At 37.2% G+C, this 23515-nt stretch overlaps 1 pseudogene; it reads right to left on the reverse strand.

The window, feature by feature from the left end:
* Positions 1 to 23515, reverse strand: part of LOC102838666 — a 45776-nt pseudogene that overhangs the window by 11630 nt on the left and 10631 nt on the right.

The following is a 23515-nucleotide window of genomic DNA, read 5'->3' on the forward strand; positions in this document are numbered from 1 at the left end:
ATCGAGGCTAGGTCAAATGGGTACTATCTGCAAGTTTAGGTATTCTTGTGCATCTCCCCTCACTTCATTTCAGCTGGATGCTTCACTCTCAGTTCTAGCCCTCTGTGGCTATATCCTTGTCCATGGGCTCAGGAGTTCCCAGGTCTCACCACACATTGGACTAACCAGCCCTTCCTCTTCTCTCTCATCTCCAGGTCAATGGGCATCTATGGAAGATGGTTGAACTCAGCCCATTTCTTCATTGCTGCCTTTCCTCCTCTTCCACTCACAGTAGACCAATGTGATCATCAGCAAGCATACATGCCTGCTCATGTATTCCCTTTGAGTTTCAGTCTTAGAGGGGTTTTTTTTTCCCCTAAAGGTACGTGATTGCTTTCCTTGATGGCTTCCCAGTGAACAACTTGCCTATTCTTGCAGTAGCCAGTTATACTGCCATTTCGTTTGGGGTTTTTCCTGATGATCTTTCTTTGAAGATGTATCTTCTGTTGCTGCAGCTGTTCCAAGCTGGTCTGCTTGTTCTTTTCTAGTGGGAATGTCCCACCTCAGAAGGTTCTGGATGGGGCTCAGGATTCCACCAAAGGTCCTGTACACTACAAAGGCCCCTCAAAAGGCCTATTTCACTGGGCAAGTTCAAGAGCCCCTTTTAGGTAATCCAATCAGTTATAAGCTGAAGGCTGTCTTATAAGCTTTCTGTAATCATGTTTCCCATCATTCTTTTCTATGCCTCTCATGTGTCTATTTTACAATAGTAGACCAGGGAAACCAATATTCATAAGACAATCAAGCATCTTAGTATTATTTTCCCTCTTCAGACTATGCCTTGATCCCTGTATCACAGAGCCCTGTTGTTGCAAGATTGGGCATACATTACTATTTACCTCTGTCCTATTTAGCCCATACAAACCTGTCTCAGTGTTTCCTTATCTACCCTGTTCTTCCATCCCCTCCCCCTTCTTGTGTATTGTCCTCACAAACACCCAAATTATGATGTGTCTGCCCTGTACCCTGTGCTCTACTGTCACATCCCTAAACCTCCCTCAAACCCCGCCACCCCACCCCCATCAGTAGCCAAAAAATAATTTTTTCCCCTTTTAGTATGGGTATATTTTCTTAAGCTTTTCCCATAATGGTTTTATGCAGTATTTGCCCTTTTGTGACCGACTAATTTCAATCAGCATAGTGTCCTCAAGGTTCATTTATGTTATGTGTTGGTTTACAGCTTCCTTTTGTTCTTTAAGGTACCATAATAATTCATTATGTTTATGTAACAAAGTTTGGTTATCTATTCTTCCACTGATGGGCACTTAGGCTGTCTCCATCTTTTTGCTTTTGTGACTAGTGCTGCTATGAACATTGGTGTGCATACATCTACTCATGTTATGGATCGTATTTATTGTGGATATATAACAAGTGGAGGAATTGCAGAATCATATAATATTTCTATTTCCAACTTTCTGAGGAAGCACCATACTGTTTTCCAGAGTGATTGGACTATTTTGCATTCCCACCAGCAACGTAGGAGAGTCCCTGTCTCTCCACATCCTCACCAGCATTTATTATCCTATGCATTTTTAAGCTTTGGTGTGATTACAGGTGTGAGATGATATCTCATTGTTGTTTTGATATGCATCTCTCTAAGGAGCTCTGGTAGCGTAGTGGTTTAGAATTGGGCTGCTAATCTCAGGGTCAGCAGTTAGAAACTACCAGCTGTTCCATGGGAGAAAGAAGAGGCTTTTTGCTCCAGTAAAGATTTATAGCCTCAGAAACCCTGTACAGGTTCGCTATGAGTTGGAACCAACTCCACAGCACATAACAACAGCAACAACAATGACTTATGATCATGAAAATTTCTTCATATGTTTATTAGCTGCCCAAATGTCTTCCTTGATGATGTGTCTGTTCATGTCCTGTGCCCATTTTTTAATTGGGTTACTTGTCTTTTTATTGTAAAGCTGTTGCAGTTTCCTATAGATTTTAGAAATTTGTCCCTTTTCTTATATGTCATTGCAAAGGATTGTTTCCCATTCTGTGGGCTCCTTTTTTCACTCTTTTGGTGAAGACTTTTGATGCACATAAGTTTCTAATTTTTAGAATGTCCTAATAATCTATTTTGTCTTCTTTTGTTTGTGTAATTTTTGTAACGTTTCATAGTCTGTGCATGTCCTGGATTAGAGCCCTCACATCTGTCACTATTTTTTCATTGATGGCCTTCATAATTCTCAGATTCATATTTAAGTCTTTAATCCATGCTGAGTTGCTCTTTGTATATGGCATAAGGTAAAGGTCTTGTTTCAATCTTTTGCATATGTATTTCTAGTTCTGCCAGCTCCATCTATTGAAGATACTATGTGTTCCCCACTCAATGTACTTTGGCCCTTTGTCAAAGATCAGTTGTTTGTATGTGGATTTCTGGGTTCTCATTTCTGTCCCGTTGATCTATGTATCTTTCATTGAACAAGTACTAGGCTGTTTTGACCACTGTAGCCAAGTAGTAAATTTTGAAATAAGGGGGTCAGAGGCCCCCAACTTTTTTCTTCTTCTTAAGCAGCGCTTTGCTTATCCTGGGTCTCTTTCCTTTCATATAAAGTTTATAATTTTTTTCCCATCTCTATAAAGAATGTTGTTGAAATCTGGATTGGGATTGTGTTATATGTGTAGATTGCTTTAGGTAGTATTGACGTTTTCACAATGTTAAGTCTTCCTATCCAGGAGTATGATATATTCTTCCATTTTTGTAAGTCTTTTTGGTTTCTTATAGTTTCTTTGTATAGGCCCTTTGTTTCTCTGGTTACATTTATTCCTAAATATTTCATCCTTTGGGTGGCTATTGTAAATGGTATTGCTTTCTTAATGTCCTTTTCAGCATTTTTGTATTTGGTATAGAGGAATCCAACTGATTTTTGAATCTTGATATTATACCCTGCCACTTGATGCTAAATCTTTCAATGAGTTCCAGTAGTTTTTTTCTGAGTCTTTGGGGTTTTCTATATATAGGATCATATCGTCTGCAAATAGAGTTTTACTTCCTCTCTGCCAATTTGGATGCCTTTAATTTCCCTATCTTGCTTTATAGCTCTGGCTAAGGCTTCCAAAACAATATTGAATAGAAGTGGTGATAAAGGGCATCCTTGTCTGAATCTGGTACCTGTTAGCAAGGGGAAGGCTTTCAATTTTTCTCCATTGAGAGTGATGTTAGCTGTTGGTTTTGTATATGTGATCTTAATTATGTTGAGGAATTTCCCTTTAATTCTTACTTTGTTGAGTGTTTAAATCAGGAATGGATGTTAGATTTTGCCAAAAGCTTTTTCTGCATTAATCTATATGATCATTTGGTTCTTTTCCTTTATCTTATTTACATGGTGAATTACATTGATTATTTCTAATGTTGAATCATCCTTGCATCCCTTTTATGAAACCGACTTGGTCGTGATGTATTGTTTTTTTGATGTTTTGCTGAATTCTGTTGGCTAGGATTTTGTTGAGAATTTTTGCATCTAGGTTCATGAGGGATATTGGTCTATAATTTTCTTTCTTAGTGACGTCCTTTCCTGGTTTGTTATGAGTGTTATGCTTCCTTCATAGAATGTATTAGGGAGTTTACCATCCTCTTCTATATTCTGGAATAATTTGAATAGTATTGGTGGCAACTCTTCCCTGAATATTTGGTAAAAGTCACCAGTGAATCCATCTGGAATTCGACTTTTTTTGGTTGAAAGTTTTTTATGACCTGGTCAACTTCTTCCTGTAATATAGGTCTGTTCAAGTTTTCTACTTCACTCTGTATAAGTTTAGGTAGATTGTGCTTTTCTAAAAACGAATTTTTAAAGAATTTCTAAAAATTCTTTGAAAGAATTATGGTTATGTCATTTGTTCAATTGCCCCTTCAATCATCTCCTCTAGGTTTTCAAATTTATGAATTGCAACCCTTCATAATATTCTGTTATTATCCTTTTTTTTTCTATCTGTTCAGTTGTGACATCACCCATGTGGTTTCTTATGCATGCTATTTGTGTCTTCTCCCTCTTTTCTTTTGTTAGGTTTGCCAATGGTTTGTCAAGTTTATTAATTCTTTGAAAGAACCATCTTCTTGTCCTTTGGATTCTATAGTTTTTCTTTCTTCTATCTCATTCATTTCTGCTATAATCTTTATTATTTACCTTCTTCTGTTGGCTGTAGGTTTACTTTGCTGGTCTGTTTCTAATTGTTGGAGATGTAGTGTTAATGTGTTGATTTTGGTTCTTTCTTCTTTTTGGACAGTTTATTGCAATAAGTTGTCCTCTCTGCATTGCTTTAGCTGTGTCCCAAAGATTATGGTATGTTGTGTTTTCATTCTCATTTGTTTCTAGGAACTTTGTGACTTTATATTTTATTTCTTCTACTACCCAGTCACTTTTCAGCAGGGTGCTATTCAGTTTCCATTTATTTGACTTTATTTCCTTGGTCTTCCCATTGTTGATCTCTAATTTTATGGCCTTATGGTCTGAGAAGATGCTTTGTAGTATTTTGATGTTTCTAAATTTATGGAGGCTTGTTTTGTGTCCTAACACATGGTCTATTCTGGAGAATGTTCCATGTGCACTGGAAAAGAATGTGTATTGTGCTGTTGTTGGGTTGAATGCTCTGTACACATCTGTGAGGTCCAGTTGGCTGATTATGTTGTTTAGTTCCTCTGTGTCTTTGTTGAGTTTCTTTCTGGTTGTTCTATCCATTTTTGAAAGTGGTGCATTAAAATCTCCCACTATTATTGTAGATTTGTCTGTTTCTTTCTTCAGATCTTTTACAGTTGGCTTTATATATTTTGGAGTTCTTTCATTGGGAGCATAGATATTTATTATGGTTATGTCATCTAGTTCAATTGTCCCGTTAATCATGAGATAATGTCCATCTTTATCTATTATGCTGGTTTTTGCCTTAAAGTTTATTTTATCAGAGATTAATATTGCTACTCCGGCTCGTTTTTTATTGTAATTAGTTTGGTATATTTTTTTATCCTTTGACTTTTAATTTGTTTGTCTTTGTGTGTAAGGTGTGTCTCTTGCAGAGAGTATATTGAAAGATCTTTTTTTCTTATCCATTTAACCAATCTCCTTCTAACTGGTGCATTTAATCCATTTACATTCAGTGTTATTATCGATAGGTATGGATTAATTGTTGTCATTATGCTTGCTTGTTTTTGGTGATGCTGCTGGTTTCTTTGTTCTGCATGACTTCCTGTGCTGAGTTCATGTTCTTTTTGTGTTCTTTCTTGTCAGTTTCTTCATAGTTTTAATGTCTCCATGTTCTTCTTGGATTTTCATTCTCTTGGTATGTTGTGAAGTATTAGTTTTCCTTGAGATTACCTTACATCCTGTTAACTTTTCCCTCCATTTAAGACAGTCTATTTTATCCTGTAATCTACCTGACCTTCTCACCACCTGGGTGTCTGTTCCTATGTGTTTACCTTCTTTTACACTGTAATTGTTTTGATCAGAGACTGACCTCTTAGATCCTTTGAATTTATTCTTATAGTTTTGTTCTGTTCTCGACTCCTCCATTTGTCAATTGAGTTCCCAGTGGTGCTGCATATATGTCAGTCTCTGGTTGTTGTATGTTCTCGTTGATTCTCTATCCACAGAAGTCCCTTTAGGATGTTTTGTAGCACAGGGTTGGCTTTCGCAAAATCCCTTTTGTTTATACTGGAATGTTTTGATTACACTGACAAGACATCTTTAAAGTGTTGAAAAGCAAAGATGTCAGTTTGAAGACTAAGATGCTCCTGACACAAGCCATGGCATTTTCAATAACCTCATATAAATGTGAAGATCAGATAGTAAATAAGGAAGACCATAGAATAATTGATGCATTTGAGTTATGGTGTTGGAGGACACTATTGAAAGCACCATGGGCTGCCAAAAGAACAAATAGATAGATCTGTGTTACAAGAAGTACAACCAAAGTGCTCCTTGGAAGCCAAGATGGTCAGACTCCATCTTTCATACTTTGGACATATTGTCAGGGGGTACTAATCACTGAAAAAGGATACCATGTTTGGTAAGTGGAGGGTCAAAGAAAAGGAGGAAGACACGCCTCCCCCCAATGAGATGGATTGGCACAGTGGCAGCATCAATGAGCTCAAATGTAGCAACGATTGTGATGTTGGTCCTGAATCTGGCAGTGTTTCATTCTGTTGTGTATAGGCCTACTTTGTGTCTGCACAACATCGATGGCATCTATCAACAACAGCAACAACAACAACATGCTAAATAAGTTACTCTGAAATACATTTATTCCTTGTACCATATTAGAAAAATATTTTGTAGGCATAAAGATATAATTACATCCCCATGACTAGCTTTAATTCTGACACTATGCTTTGCTTGATGAACGGAAGAGTGAAACCAAACATCTTAAGCTATCTTTGAACATAATTAAAGAGTATAATAATATTAACAGGATTGTTATTCTGATGAGTTTACTATATTTTTAACCTTTCTAAAGAAAGTTCTGGTAAACCAGCCACTCCTTGGAAACCCTAAACAGGGTCACTGTGAGTCGGAATCAACTTGTTGACACTTAACAACAACAGCAATGAAAGTTCTACTATATGTCATTTTTTAGAACCATGTGTGCATTTTTATTCTAGTTTTGGTTTTAAATTATATATGCATGTAGAGAGTATTAGACATCTCTCTGTCTCTCTTTCTCTCTCTCTGTCTCTCTCTCTCTTTTAATTGTGTCTCCTCTTGGTGTGGTGCTGTAAGATAGGCAATGAGAGGTTGGTGGTTCAAATGCACCCTCTACTCCTCGGAAACGCTACAGAGGGTTGCTCTGAGTCAGAACCAACTCAATGACACTTAACAACAACAGCAACATAGTTAAAAATGGATTCCTGATGTGGTGCTAAAGGATAAGCACTGGACTGCTAACCGGAAGGTCAGTGGTTCAAACCCACTAACTGTTCTGTGGAAACCCTAGACATATCACATTGAATAACAAGAGCATAGTTAAAATATACACTTTGTGCACCTCTTAGTATACACAAGTAAAAGATGGAAAAAAGGATAGAAAGAGAATGTAAAAAGAGAAATGTAAAGGGCAAAAGGTGGTCTATAGAGAATTTATGAGAGACCACTTTTGAATCATTGCCATGAATTACCCATTACTTGATTTTTTAGAATAATCAGCAATAGAAAGAAGAAACTAACAGCTTCTTACAACTTAATGCATTGTTTTCTTTAGGAATTATACTCTAGTGGTTTATATTATTACATTATGCTCACATTGAAAATAATAACCTTCATCACTCAAATGAATTTAGGAAAGTTTATTAATAATACAGGTCACTGACACTTTTAGTAAACATAATTATATGAGCAATTGAAAAGTACTATATTTGGAAAGATAAAATTTTAATATTGGAACACTGAACGATTGGAAGCTTCCATATGTTTCAATGGACTATAAATATGTTTCCTAGAAATAAATATGGGATGCAGCTTTATTTATTAAGTTAACGCTTACTTTATGCTAGGCTACGTCACCTCATTTTCATTTCATTTAAATGCATTATATATATACTGCAAGGGGTACAAGATAGGCTTAATTATATTAATGTTAATGAGTCCCTAGTACTGGTATGGAGCTGAAGGATAAGCACTGCACTACAAGGTCAGTTTGAATAGCAAGGTTGGCATTCAAACTCAACAGCTGCTCATCAGAAACTCTATAAAGGGTCACTATGAGTAGTGGCTGGGTGGCATTTAACAACAACAATACAACAATAGGTGTCCTATGGCTCTTTAGAATAAGTACTGGATTGCTAACTACAAGGCTGGCAATTCAAACCCACCAGCAACATCTTGGAAGCCCTATTCAGGGTCACTATGAGTAGGAACTAACTTAATAGTAGCGTAGTGGTTACGAATCGGGCTGTGAACCTTAAGGTCAGCGGTTCGAAACCACCAGCCGCTCTGCGGAAGAAAGATGAGGTTTTCTACTCTCGTAAAGATTTATACCCTCGGAAACCCTTTACAGGGTTGCTATGGGTCGGAACCTACTCGACGGCACTTAACAGCAACAACAACAACACAATATTGTTATTGTTAAATGCCATCAAGTTTGTTCTGAACTTTAGAGACCCTGAATAGCGTTCTCTAGGAGTGGGTGGTGAGCTTGAATCACCTATTTTGTAATTCAGACTTTTTAGACCAGCGCATTAATCCATAGTGCCACACCAAGACTCCTGCAACACAATATCACAATGTAATGTTTTTATTGTTTTCTATCTTCAAAGAATATGTCCACAGAATGTCTGTACATACAAGTATTCTTTTTGTATGTAGTTCTTCTCAAGGGACTGGTCCCTCTTGATATTATGCCTGAAGTATGAGAGACAAAATCTGGTCATCCTGGCTTATAAGAAATATTCCAGCTGTATTTCTTCCAGCACAGATTGGTTTGTTCTTCTGGTAGTCCATAGTAATTTCAATATTCTTTTCCAACACCATGACTCAGATACATCAGTTCTTCTACAGTCTTCCTTATTCACTGTTCCACTTTCACAAGCACACAAGGTTATTGAAGATTCCATGCCTTGGGTCAGGCACGCCTTAGTCCTTATCGCCTTACTTCCACCCCTACTCAGCTTAAAAAAAAATGAGCTTTTCTCTGTTGAGTGTCAACAAAGGTTGAACTGAAAACCTTGGTAAGTGCCTCCACTAGGAGTCCTGGTATGGTGCTGTATGGTAAGTCATTGTTGTTAAGTGCCATCAAGTAGATTCAGACCCATAGTGACCCAGAATGGGGTTTCCAAGAAACAACTGGCGAACTTGAACTGCTGATCTTACGGTTCAAACGACTTTACAGTCCAGGGCATTAACCCACAGTGCCACGACATGACATGATAAGTACTGGACTGCTAGTTCCAAAGTCCGTGGTGCACACTCAGCAGCTGCTCCATGGAAACCCTGTACACTATGAGTAGGAACCAACTCAAAATGACTTATAAACATCAACAGGCAGAAATGTACTAGTGTCTCCCGCTTAATCTACTGAAATCATTTTTTTTTCAGCTCTTTAAACATATTTAAATACAGTCAAGTTTTCCTAAGGTAACATGAAAATGTTTAGGTTTCAATTAAATATCACTCACCACTAAGATGGTCTTACACTGCATAAAGTCAATTAATAGAGGCAAGCACTGAAATTAATGTACTTAGAATGTTCTTTAAACAGAACATTTAAAGCAGCCATGGTAAAAATATTTCAACAAGTAAATACAAACTTTGTGATTGTTGTTAGATGCCATCGAGACAGAACCGACTCATAGCAACTTTATACACAACAGAACAAGACAATGGCCGGTCCTGCACCTACCGAATCACCCTTGCTTCCCTTGATCCCATTGCTACGGTCACTGTGCCAATCCATTTGATTGAGAGTCTTCATTTTTTTTTCTGACCCTCCACTTTTCCACTTTACCAAACATGATGTTATTCTCCAGGGACTGATCCCTCCTAATAATATGCCTGAAGTATGAGAGAAGAAATTGGGCCATCGTGGCTTCTAAGGAGCTTTCTGGCTGTACTTCTTCCAACACAAATTTGCTTGCTCTTTTGTCAGTCCATGGTACTTTTTAATATTTACCTCCAACAACATAGCACAAATGCACCAATTCTTCTACAATCTTCTTTACTCACTGTCCAACTTTCACATGCATATGAGCATATTGAAAATATCATGGCTTGGGTCAGGCACACCTTAGTCCTCAAACTGATATCTTTGGTCTTTCTTGAACTCTTTAAAGATGTCTTCTGTAGTAGATTTGACTAATGCAATAGATGATTGGATTCCTTGACTGTTGCTTCCATGAGTGTTGATGGTTGATCAAAGCAAAATAAAGTCTTTGCTCATTTATCTTGATGTTATTTATTTATTAGCCTAATTATGAGGATTTTTGTTTTCTTTACATTAAGATGCAACAATACCAAAGACTAGATTATACTAAATAAACAAAAATTAGGAAGTCTTAGAAATTAATATACGATGCAAAGAATAGTCAAATGGATAGGTTACAATTGAAAAGTAGAATAACAAATAAAAACCTCAGTGGCTAGAATTGACAACATAGCAGAAGGAGAAAATTAAATATGAAAATACTTAATGGTAGAATAGTCGAAATTACCTCACCTGGTGTGGCGCTGTGGGCTAATGTGCCAGTTAGAATTACACCGGCTTCTCCTTGGAAACCCTATATGTGGTCACTATGGGTCAGAATCGACCCAAGAGCACTTAACAACAATAATAACAATGTTGATAAAATACAATGACAATCAAACAAAAAAATATGACAGAACCTCAGCGACTTGTGGGACTATGGTTGGAGGAGTTTTTAGAATATTTTTTTGCCATAGCACAAAAGGTGAAAATCTCAATACTTCTGTTTTTCATAGAAATGAAAATTGTTTTATAATATGTATTAATGTATTTACTTTCCATTGCTCATTTTCTTCTTCTAAGATGTAAGCTGTGGAGATGAGGTTTTATTTGTTATGTTATCTCTACATTTAAACAGTTACTGACAAAAAGTAGGTGATAGACATCTATTTCTTAATTGAATGAAGGACTCCCACTATGAGTGGTGTAGTCTGTGTGTGAGCTACTCAGTCAGAAGCTTATGCAAGCCATTACTAACTACTACTAGGCACAGAATCACAGGGTACTGGGAGAGGGTCCAAGGAAAAAGGACTGAGCTACCAAATTTATGAAACACTTCACAGTGAGTAAATTTAAGGTGATATTTTTAATATTAATTAAGAGTTTGAGTTGGAATTCTGAGAATCTCAGTTGACAGCATGTGCAAAGGAAACACTATGGTCTTGACATTCTTAAGAACGGAAAGAGGATGAATACGGTTGACAGAAAATAAGCAGAGGAAATTGTGTCTTGAGACAGGCTTGACTTGGAGCTTGGTGAGTGTTAGAGGCTAAAGATTTTACAATGCATCGGAAATGCAACTGGGATATTATAGATATGTTCTGAGGAGTGATAAATATCCTGAAATGTCTAATTTTTTTTTAGAATTTCTGCTTCTACTGGGGTTTTCTAATTCTCCACTGACATTTACTACAAGATGTGGAATTGCACTCCAGTGGGTCCCTTGAGTTCCATATAAATTTTTCCAATGTGTAGAAGTAACACAATATCCTCTTGGTAAATGTGATTAATAACACAGGCCTGTGTAGTCCTGCTTTTCTTCCTGTTGGTGCCGAAGCATAAGGACCTCAAAATGGGCAACCATCAGTTTCAACATCTATTTTAATAGAACTAATCGTGATGCTCCTGATAGAATCATGACCTTTTTAGTAACCAGAAATTCTAATACAGCAGAGCCCAGGATTTGGGAAATTTAAAGTAAAATTTCTGAAAGAGAGTTATCTATTGTAGTACTAAAAGGGGCCTTTGGGTTCCAAGCACTGTGAATTGCTGCCTAAAGAGAAACATTATGGACTGATTGTTCCTTCAAACTGAAAAGTGTACCACAAAGTACAGTCACCTGAGCCCAATATTTTCTATGTGGCTGATTCATACTTTATAATACTTTCAGAGTATTGTATGACAGCTTTTACCACAAATTATTATTCAGAATGTCATTTCGCTCTTCTAGAAGACAACTATTTCTAGATGTTGGTGTATGTAATACATCTCATGAATTCCAGGGCTTTGAGCCCATTGACTCACTTCTCTTGAAGGGAAATGAGTTCCTGGTTAGAGTCAATATCACATAGATTATTGATACAACAAATAATGATTTCTATAGTCCATAAGGCTAGTGTTTGCAGAAGCACAGCCAGTTGTGGAGAAGAACTCTAAGCCCAATGTAAAAGAATCTTCAATTGTTTGAAACCATTGGCTTACCATCCTATAGACGTAATGCTTCATTGAGGACACAGTAATGGTGATGACCATTGTTGTAGGTGAGGGTAAGTCCATATTGCAGTTTTTCTCTTCATCCATGTCACCATGGCCACTTTGAATTTAGGACTACTGAGCACACCCCACTGTGTCTGAGAAAAGGGGTTGATTGGCATTCATAGAGTAGACACTTCATTCACCTGAGGATCAAGAAGCTCTTCTGTAGTAAATAGTCTTTGAAGTCCATTAACATGGGACACAGAATTTCCTAGATGTTGCTAACTGTTAAGCACTAAGCTGCTAGCCAAAAAGTTGGCAATTTTAGCCCATCCAGATGCACCTTAGAAGAAAGATCTGATGACCCACTTTTGAACGGTCAGAGCCATTGAGAATCTTCTGGAACACAAAATGAAGTTACCATTAGCCAAAATTGATTCAAACCCAAGACAAAATTGTTTTAACATGGGTTATAATCATCCTTATACTCTATTTTGATTCTTAAAGGTTTATCAGTCATCTTTGTCCCTAATCTTCCAATTTTTTCTTTAAATTTCTCTCGCTAACCCATTAGCTATGGCCATACATCAGTGTTGATTGTACTCTGGCACGTCTATTTCATGTGAAGAGACCAGTCAGGTGTAATGGCATATGCCAGGTTCATGTTCATTTTTCTAGAGCCTTTCATGAACACTGTTGAGTGAGATTTTACTGTCATACATGTTCAATACTAACCAGTGCAAGCTTACTGTAGTGAAACTTCTGTGCACTGAGCCTGTTTCATTTTTCTTTTTTGGCTACTTGTCATAAGGAAGCACTCATTCAGTCACAGACTCAGTTCAGTAGGGACCAGTGGATAGCATGAATGTCAAAGGAGTATGAGCCACTTGTACATAAAAGGTGTTTGTCTTGCCTGAGACTGACCATATGATGCATTTTCGCTTGATGGAGAATTCCTGGTTGCCAAGTAGGTCCAACCCTATTATTGTTGTTAAGTTCCATTGATTCATAGAGACCTCATGCAGGGTTACATGAACGGCTGGTGCATTTGAACCACCAATCTGCAGTTAGCAATACAGTGTTTCACCAGGACTCCAAGTCCAACTCTATTACCTTGTTAAATCAGATCATTGTACCTGCTTGTCTCAGACATATGTTTTACCTTTATGTAATAACTAAATAACATACCCTATTAAAATTATTTTGTTTTAACCTAACATCCCTTTTTCTGTTCTGCAATCTCATGTGGCTGTTGCCATGTCTCCTTTGGTTCCTCTTGTTTGTGAAAATTTTTCTGACTTTCCTTAATTTATTAACTTTGACAGTTTTTACATGTACCAATGATTATTTGGGAATATATCTGTTGCATTTCTCCTGACAAGACTAGATTATGGGTTTGGAAAAAGTTGTCACAGAAAAAAAGTGCCATTTTCATATGAGCCCATCCATATGAAAGGTTCATACTATTCACATGAGTATGATTATCGATACTGACCTTCATCACCTAGATGAAGTAATGTCTACCAAGTCTCCACTGTGAAGGTGTTTTTTCTTTCATCCAGCTCAGGTGTTCTGCCTCTGTCTATTTTATTCCTTGTAAATTTTTAACAGTTTTAAAAAATATTATATATTATGGTGATTTTCTCCATAACTTCGACATAACCTACTGTCTTTTATATTTTCTGTAAACTTCTTTTTGATCTGATCAGATTCATGCTTATGTTTTGGGCAATAATACCACTGTTCTGAGCATTCATGTTATATATGACAGTAATAGCAGCTTCTTAAAAATGTACCAGTAGAGAACAGACTAAATATAGGATATGAGACAAACTTACCAAAAATAGTAATAATAATGGAGTTAAGATGTCCTGGTGTGGCACTATGGGTTAATGCACCAGATTGCAAAACCATTTGAACTGCAAGGTCAAGGTCGGCAGTTCAAGCTCACCAGCTGCTCCTTGGAAACCCTATATAGGGTCACTATGGGTCGGAATCCCACTTGATGGCACTTCACAACAACAAGGGAGTTAAGGCTATCCATTCTAATAATTAAAAATCACGGTGCTCTGGTTGTAGACATGGACAGTATCTGGAAGAACATACTAGAAATCAGAACTAGTATTTGTCCACATAGGTGGGATATTTAAGATTTTGGGTCAACTTGGTTGGTCCTGGAGTCTCAGGATTGGGCAGTTAAGATGTAGTAACCACCCATGAAGAGATCCAATATATTGATTATTATGTGTGCATTTTTTAAATATATAAATTCAATCATATAACCTATCTTAAGTAAATGATTTACAAAAAGCATATTTTCCTATCAAGTTGGCTAATTATTATTTGTCTTGATTTTTTTGTGGTTTTTGGATGTGATTTACCTTTTATTTCTTGTCTATAGACCAGTCTACATGCTGTATTTGAAGAGAAAGATGAGGCTTTCTGCTCCCATAAAGACGTACAGACTTAGAAACCACATACAAGGTCTCTGTGAGTTGGAACCAACCTAACAGCAACAGGCATCGTATTTAGAGCCTCTCATGCAAAATAAAAAGGAGCTATAGTGACACAGTCATTAAGCACTCAGTTATTAATCAAAAGTAGGTGATTTGAGCCTCTGAGTCCTTCCGTAGAAGAAAGGAGTAGCAGTCAGTCACCATAGAGGTTACAGCCTTGGAAACCCTATGTTGATACTGTTAAGTGCAGTTGAGTTAGTTCCAACTCATGGTGACTGGTGGGTTTGAACCACAGACCTTGCAATTAACAGTCCAGTGCTTGTCCTACAGAGTCATAAATGCCCTATTCTGTCCTATCTGGTCACCATGAGTCGGAATCAACTCACTGGCAGACAACATCAGCAACAACAACAAAACATGCTCAGTAAAACGATTTCACATTGTATTTACGCAGCTGAATTTCTCTAAGGACAAGAATAATACTCAACATATAACAATACAGAATTACTTAGTAATATCACATTGTATAAACTGTTTGATTATTCCTATCACATAGTATAACATTTTTTTATTGAAGAAGATGATGCAATATGCAGTTGACAAGTGCAGAGAAGTGGTTTGGAGTCTTACAGAAACAATGAAAACTCTAGCTCATACATCTTATTAAAGTTTTATTTACTAACATGAGTACAGTGGGTACATTCTTAGGAAGGACAAAATGGAATTATCAGCTTCCCAAAATGTAAACATGGCTTTTCAGGTCTCCGTAGTGTTCAGGGAAATGAGATCAGTTTGGTATCTAAGGTTTATGATGTCTGCCAACTCATAGGATAAGGATTATCAAACGTCTTCTATCCCACATGGGATACCTTCTAAATTCTAGGTTACATAAATAACTTAGACTGTTTTGTTGTTCTGAAATGCCTTCAAGTTGGTGCTGACCCATAGCGACCCTGTATAGGGTTTCCAAGGAGCATATGGTGAGCTTGAACTATTGACCTTGTAGTTCAAACAGCTTTGCAGTCTGACTCATTAACCCATAGCACCACACCAGGACTCTTTATATTGTTATGTCAATATAATGTATTTGTTATTAGGTGCCATCAAGTCGGTACCGACCCATAGCGACCTTATGCACAGCAGAACGAAACACTGCCTGATCCTGGGCCAACTTCACTTGTTTATTGCATCAAAAGCACAAGTCACGTATTTATCAGTCATGCATATATTATCATTATTGCCAATGTAACTGTCTAAAAATGACCTGTCCATAGACCTGCATAATTAGATTAATAATTGAGAGAAGCTGAGCAACTCAGGCCTAATTAGATCCTAGGGTTTTTTTTGTTTGTTTGTTTCATTTTAGCATCACTCAGCAGGAAATATAAATAGTTGAAGGGTTATTTCTAGGTGACATTTGTTTTCCATAGAATACCCTGCCGGGTGAGTATATGTTTTTCAGCATTTTGCAATCTTTATCAGGCTTTGTTTATTAATACTATGACTTCTTGACCAATGAAAGGTTTTCCATTGTTCCTGGCATTATTGAAGGGTCACAAAATATCAGGGAATGAATGACCCTGAATGTACTAATGCTCATAATGTGGAGAATCAGAGAAGCAGGTTAAATTCATACCTACCTATAGATATCTACTTAATAGATACATTAGGTGGTTTACTCACATTTTCATGGATGTTTTATTTCTTCTCTCTTTCTAGATATTGCAAAATCAGCAGTAATATTGTGGTAGGGAGTATAACAATACATAGAGAATTAGAAACCTAAATTGTCCCCAAGATGATATTTTAAATTAATCTGTTACTTTCATTTTCCAAGGAGAAATAGTTTTGAGTAAAGTGCTGCCAACCATTACAGAAAAATTTTTGCTGATATTATGTAAGGTTCTGATTATCTCTTTGTGGGAAAACCTGTGAACTGACTTCATGTAGAGAATTTTACATACGTTATAAAATAGTAGAGTATTTAAATTTTAGTTCATTAAGATGCCAAAGGAATATTTCAATATACAATATTATTAAAGAGGTAGATCTGGTGAGGTACCCTCTTTTAATTTAAGCTTGAGTAACAAACAAGATGAGTTTAGTCTGCAGGTAACCTTAAAGGATGACTTTTAAACAAAACTAAACTTGAAGACAAGTTTTGAGTTTATTTGACAGTCATTCACTATTTCATTTTCCTACTGTTTTCCCAGTTATATGTGTTCCATTTAGTAGTTCTCGCTCAATTCTCAGTTCATTTCTGATTCATCCTCCGCTGATACTGGGGGGTAAAATGTTCCTAGTTAAAAACAAAAAAGAAACAGAATACAATTTGATGTGCTATTGTTGAGGCAGCATAAGAAAAAGAACAAAAAAATATGAAAAACAAGTATATTTTAAAATATTATAATATTTAGAAATTTTCTTCTACACTTTTGTTTAATGCCTGCTGATTCAATGATCTACATTCATAATTTATCAGCAATATAGCAGTGCATTTAAATATACAATTGACTTAATCAAGCAGCATAAGATTTGTTGACTCCTATAATGTACTAAAGCAAGCTCTAAAAAAGTTCTTCTACTAATTGCTTAAATGTCATCATGATCTACATGCTGCTAGCATTTAAGACAGATCTGGAAAGCTCAGTACAAATTAAAACAGAACAAAGCAACTGTTCAAGGATTATAGACAATCTAGGTGTCAAACTAGAAACTAGAACTAAAAGTGTTTGTTTTTAAAATGCTAAGAAACAGTTTTGGCTTATAAAATGTAATTATAAAAGTTAGCCATCTCAGGACAGAGCGTTTGTTTTCTTACTTGAGTAAGTTAAACATAGAGTTGCCTGATTTTTTTCCTGTGATCTTTATATGGAAATGTATTCGTTCTTTTTGGAGCTTTGGAGTCCTGGTTTGGCGCTATATAAGATAAGCACCGGTTCTCAAGGTTGGTTTGAACCACAAGGTTGGCAGTTCAAACTCACCAGTTATTCCTTAGAAACCCAATTGTTGTTAGGAGCCATCCAGTCTGTGCCAACTCATAGTGACCCTATGCACAACAGAATGAAACACTGTCTGGTCCTGAGCCAACCTCACAATTATTGCTATGCCTGAGCCCATCGCTGCTGCCACTGTGCCAATCCATCTCACTGGGAGTCTTCCTCGGCTTCTCTGACCCTCCTCTTTACCAAACAGGATATCCTTCTCCAGTGACTTGTCCCTACTTATAGTATGTTTGAAGTATGAGAGAGGAAGTTTGACCAGTCTGGCTTCCAAAAAGCATTCTAGCTGTACTTCTTCCAACACAGATTTATTTGCGCTTTTGAAAGTCCATGGTATTTTTAATATTCTCCTCCAACACCATAACTCAAATGCATCTGTTCTTATATGGAAACCCTATAAAGCTTCGGAAGTGACTTGACAGAATTTAATAAGCACAACAACTTTAGCTTTAATGTATAGAAAAGTCATTGAACTACATAATTTTTTATTATTCCTAATGTGTATTACACGGCATGTAAGTATCTCGTTATTATTTTTATTTAATATTTGCCTATTTTAAAATCACTTTGAGAAACTCTTCTTATATTTACTGAAAAATGTCATTATCTTTCAATTTTGTTTTTTTACAATTTTGGCAATCCAATGAGTATTAAATAATATGTAAGTACCTCAGTATTATTTTTAGTTATATTTTCCTGTTTTTAAATTACTTTGAACAATTTTTCATATATTTATTTAAATTTATATATATATAAAGATAGATAGATAGATAGATAGATAGATAGAGACAGAGAGACAGAGCAAGAGAGAGAGATTTCAAAAAGTATGTGAAAACACGCTCGTCACCGATAAGGGGAAATGAGGGAAAAACAGCAATGAAGCTGCAAGCTAAGCCCTACAACATTCAATAGACTCCTGTGAACCCAGGTGGAGACCTGGTTGGCCAGAACTGTGGCAAGACCTGGGGACTCTCGGGCCCAGAATCAGTGACATAGCCACAGAGGACTAGAGTGGAGAGTGAAGCATCCAGCTGATAAGAAGAGAGGGCATATGTACAAGAACACCCACACTGGCAGATAATACCCATTTGACCTGGCTTCATTTCAATAACTGGATGATCAGAGCTCAACTAGAAGAAGAAAGAAGAGGAAAAAAAAAGAATAATCTGATACAATTTGATGAACTTGACCTACACCTATGGATGCAGTAGCTCAAAAGAGGAAACAAATCCTTACTGCAAGGATCATTCCTACCCACTCCATATCCAGAGTAGACAGGGATGGGCAATTTGGACATTGGCTATCCAAAATGGGGGAGGAGGGGAGGGGGGAGGCTACAAAGGCAGGAAGTGACTGGCTTACAAGCTTTCAAGAGGGAACCTAGATTCACAGGGAATGAAGGAAGGTAGAATCTCCACTGAGTAGTATTCAATCTTTCTATGTGGGGCTGATGAAACAAAATATAGATGGGTCTCTTGTGATACAATAGTGAATAATGTTATCAGAACTGCTTATGAGGGTTGGAAATGTAAAGGTAAACGTTTTGTAGCAAGGAGAGGAGTGATTAACTTTTCAGTCTAGGAACGGAGGTCCCTGGGACCATCAAGGGAGAATAGTGGAGAGAGGGATTCTTCCCAGAGAAGCAGTGATGCCTGAGATGGAGGTAGAGACGATGACGTGGAAAGATGGAACAGTTGGGGACTTTTGACACAGAGAGGGAGAGGAGCTGTGTGCTGATGACCGGGGGGCAGGCTTGTAGTGTATATCTTTTGGTTGGTTGATGATGCATGGAGGGGATTGTAACCATAGCAATGAAACGATATACAATAGGATGAATGTGAAACTAATGTTCTCCCATGTAAACTATCACATAATTCACAATAAAACATTTTTAAAAAGTATGTGAAAATATTCCATTACCTTTCAATTCCATTTTTCAAGAACCCTTTGAAGTGCTCTCATACACTTATTACAGGATGGCATTTAAATTTTCAGTTTGAAGACAGATTCAGCATGGTAAAATTGGAATATTATCTCTTATTATTGAGTTCTGGTGTGGCACTGTGGGCTAATGTGTCAGACTGCAAAGTTGTTTGAGCTGCAAGGTCGATGGTTCAAGCTCACCAGCTGCTCCTTTGAAACCCTATACAGGGTCGCTCTGGGTTGGAATCCACTTGATGGCACTTAACAACAATTGCTATCATAGACACATCATGGATTAAAAAAACAACAACAAAAACCCATACAATTGATAACCTCAGAAATCCAGAATAAACTGATGCCACATAGCAACATAAACTAAGTATTTCATACAAATGAAATAAAACCAAAAAGTACTTAAAATATTTGCTAAGAAATGTGAAATATACATTAAGATTTTTCTATGTATATTGTTCATGTTACTTTTTTACCTTATTTAATATGTCAAATTAAACTTGATTGATTATGTCAACTATTAGAACTTTTCTCCATCACCCCTCTTATTTCTTATTTTCCTAATGATTTGAGGATTCCACCTTTAAAATGAAATATTTTACCTTCCTAAATGTATTCTAATAAATTTTGGAGGGAATTAAGGTGGATATATAATATTTCCATGCAGATTTGAAATTTTAGGGCTATATACATTTTTTGTTTGTTTGTTTTTATTGTGAATTGGTGATAGTTTACATGGGGGAGCATCAGCTTTACATTCATCCTATGGTGTTTTGTTTTATTGCAATGATTACAATCCCCTCCATGCACCATCATTCAACAGAATTTGCTTCCATTCCCTTTGGTTTTTTTGGGGGGATGTACACTGAAGCACTCAGGAATGTACAACCATTTAAACAACCAAAGGGCACACCCCACAAGCCCATCCCCCAGCCATCAGCACATAGCTCCTCTCCCTCCCTGTGTCCAGGGTTCCCAGTCACTCTGTCTCTCCACGTCATCATCTCTGCCTCCATCTCTGGTGTCACTGTTTCTCTGGATAGGGTCCCGTACTCCGCTCTTCTACCTTGATGGTCCCAGGGTCCTCTGATCCTGGACTGCAAGATCAACCACTCCCCTCCTGTTGTTACAAAATGTCTACCTTTACATTTGCAACATTCACAGTTAGTCCTGATAGCAGTTATTCACTATTGAACCACAAGAGTCTTATCACCATCTCCTTTCACCAGCCAGATCTAGACAGGTTGGAAACCACTCAGTGGAGATTTTACCTTCTCTCACACCCTCTGAAACTAGGCTCCCTCTTGGAAGCTTGTAAGCCTGTCACTTAGTGCCTTTGTACCCCCCCCCCCCATTTTGGGTAGCCAATGTTTAAGTTGCAGAGCTATACTTTTAAAAGGTACACAAAATAAAGTAAACTGGGTCGTTTGCTTTGGTGAAACACCAGGTTTTTTCTCAATGCAGTTTTGAAAAGATTCAATTGTGGAATATGGGAAGGGGAAAATGAGAGTGATACTTTTCTTTGGATTTAAGAAATCCTATTTCCTGAGATGCAGGGGAGAGTTGAGTCCATTACTTTGCAATGTTATAAAAAATTATTCTATTTCCCCTTTGGGCTTGTGAAGCAGAGAGGAATTTGAGTTCCTCAAGTGTAGTGGTTATGAATCGGGCTGCTAATCTCACGGTCAGCAGTTCGAAACTATCAGCTGTTACGCAGGAGGAAGATGAGGCTTTCTGCTTCCATAAAGATTTACAGCCTTGGAAACCCTGTACAGGGTCACTATGAGTCGGAACCGACTCCTCAACACATAATAACAACAACAACAACAGTTATTAGATAAGGAGCTCTGCTTAGCATAGTGGTTACAAATCAAGCTGCTAACCTCAGAGTCAGCAGTTCGAAACTACAAGCTGTTCCACGGGAGAAAGATGAGGCTTTCTGCTCCTGTAAAGATTTACAGCCTTGGAAACCCTGTACAGGGTCCCTATGAGTCGGAACCGACTCCACCGCATATAACAAGTTATTAGATAGCATTACTGATGCAATATATTCCATTGCAAACTCTCTCCTTAAAATAAGTTTGTTTTTAGTGTCTAACTTATTGCCAATCAATCAATTTTGCAATATTGAAGTATTCTATGAGCAAAATATTGAAGGATACAGGAAACATCATAAAAAGATGGCTGGAATGCACAGTCACTAAAGCATAATTAATTGGTTGGTGTTCAACCATTTCAGATGATAGTACATATTCAAGAACTGATGGGAATGAAGTAAGATATCCAAGCTGAAGCCGCTGGTGAAAAGCAAGGCTCCAGGAGTTGACAGAATACCAACTGAAATGTTTCAACAAACTGCTGCAATACTGGGAGTTCTCGTTTTTTATGACAAGGGATTTGAAGGGCACCTACTTAACCAGCTCATTGGAGATCCATTTTTCTCCCCATAACAAAGAAAGGTGATTCAATCGGTACAGAAACTATTAAGCAAGATCATTGATATCAGATGCAAGTAAAATTCTGTTGGAGATAATTCACAGTTACAGCAGTACGTCGGCAGAGAACTGCCAACTCAAGCTGGATACAGAGTAAGATATGGAACAACGGATGGACTGATGTCAGATGGACCTTGGCTGAAAGCAGAGAACACTAATAAAAAGATGCCTACCTGCATTTTAGTGATAATGCAAAGGCATTCAAATGTTTGGGTCATAACAAATTATGGATAATTTTCCAAAGAATGGGAATTCCAGAACACCTAAATGTGTTCATGTAGAACTTGTACATAGTCCAAAAGGCTACTGAACAAAACAATGGGATACTGTGTAGTTTAAAAACGGGAAATGTGTCAGAGTTGTATTCTTTCACAATTCTTATTCAACCTGCATGTTAAAACAAATAATTGAGAAGATGGACTATCTAAAGAACTTGGCATGAGGTTTGGAGGAAGACTCATTAACAATCTGTGATATACAGATAGCACAATCTTGCATGCTAAAAGTGAAAAGGATTTAAGGTACTTTCTGTCAAAGATTGAAGACTATAACCTTTATACTGTATACACCTCAACATAAAGAAAACAATAGTTTTTACAATTAGACCAACCAGCAAAATCATGATAAACTGAGAAAAGAGTAAAGGTTTTTAAGATTTCATATTGCAGTCAATGCCCAAGGAAGCAACCGTCAAAAAATCAAATGACATATTTCATTTGGAAAATCTGCTACAAAAGACCTCTTGAAAGTTTTAAAAACAAAATATGGCACCCTGAGGAATAAGGCTTGCTTTATTCAAACCATAGTTCTTTCAATTCTCTTCTGTGCATGGGTGGCACTATAGGATAAGCACTAGAACACAAGGTCAATTTGAATGGCAGGGTGGTGGATCAAACCCACCAAGCTGGTCCTTGGAAACACTATATGGGGTAGCTATGGCTTGGAACTGACTAGATGGCATTTAAAAACAACAACAATGCACAGAGGACCTGAACAAGGAATATGGAAGATCAAGAAGAATTAATACATTTGAATAACAGTGTTGGTGAAGAATACTGAATATGTCATGGAATTCCAGGTAAAGTGAACAATCTGTTTTGGAAGATGCATAGTCAGAATGCTCCTTAGAATGAGGATAGTGAGATTTCACCTCAAGTACTTTAGACATGTTATCAGGAGTAATAGTCCTTAGAGAAGGACATCACGTTTAATAAAGCAGGTGAGCAACAGAGGAATACTCTCAACGAGTTGAATTGACACAATGGCTGCTATAATGGGCTCAGACAGTAACAATTGTGAGAATGGTCTAGTTCTGTTGTACATAGTATCTAGTTGAAATCTACCCCATGACACCTAACAACAGCAATATATTAGATGATTCCTAAATGCTCAAATAGCAGACAGATTAGATGTATCTGGGAGGACTGTTAACGTTTTTACATTATAAGTTGAGTTGATCTTGTCAATTCTGTTCATTTCTTCATAGACAAAGTCCATATCCAAGACTAGACCTGCATTTTACTGTTTCAAATTGTTGGTCTGTCTCAGAGGTGTGTGGATGCCTTGTAGTTTTTTTTTGTTGTTGTTGTTGTTGTTTGTTTGTTTGTTATTGTGAGATGGGAGAACATCAGTTCCACATTCATTCCATCGCACTTCGTTTCATTGCAATGATTACAGTCCCTTCCATGCATCATCAAATAACCAAAGGGTACACCCCACAGGCCCGCCCCCCGCCCCC

Source organism: Chrysochloris asiatica, unplaced genomic scaffold, assembly GCF_000296735.1.
Source record: "Chrysochloris asiatica unplaced genomic scaffold, ChrAsi1.0 scaffold00021, whole genome shotgun sequence".
Taxonomy (NCBI): Eukaryota; Metazoa; Chordata; class Mammalia; order Afrosoricida; family Chrysochloridae; genus Chrysochloris; species Chrysochloris asiatica.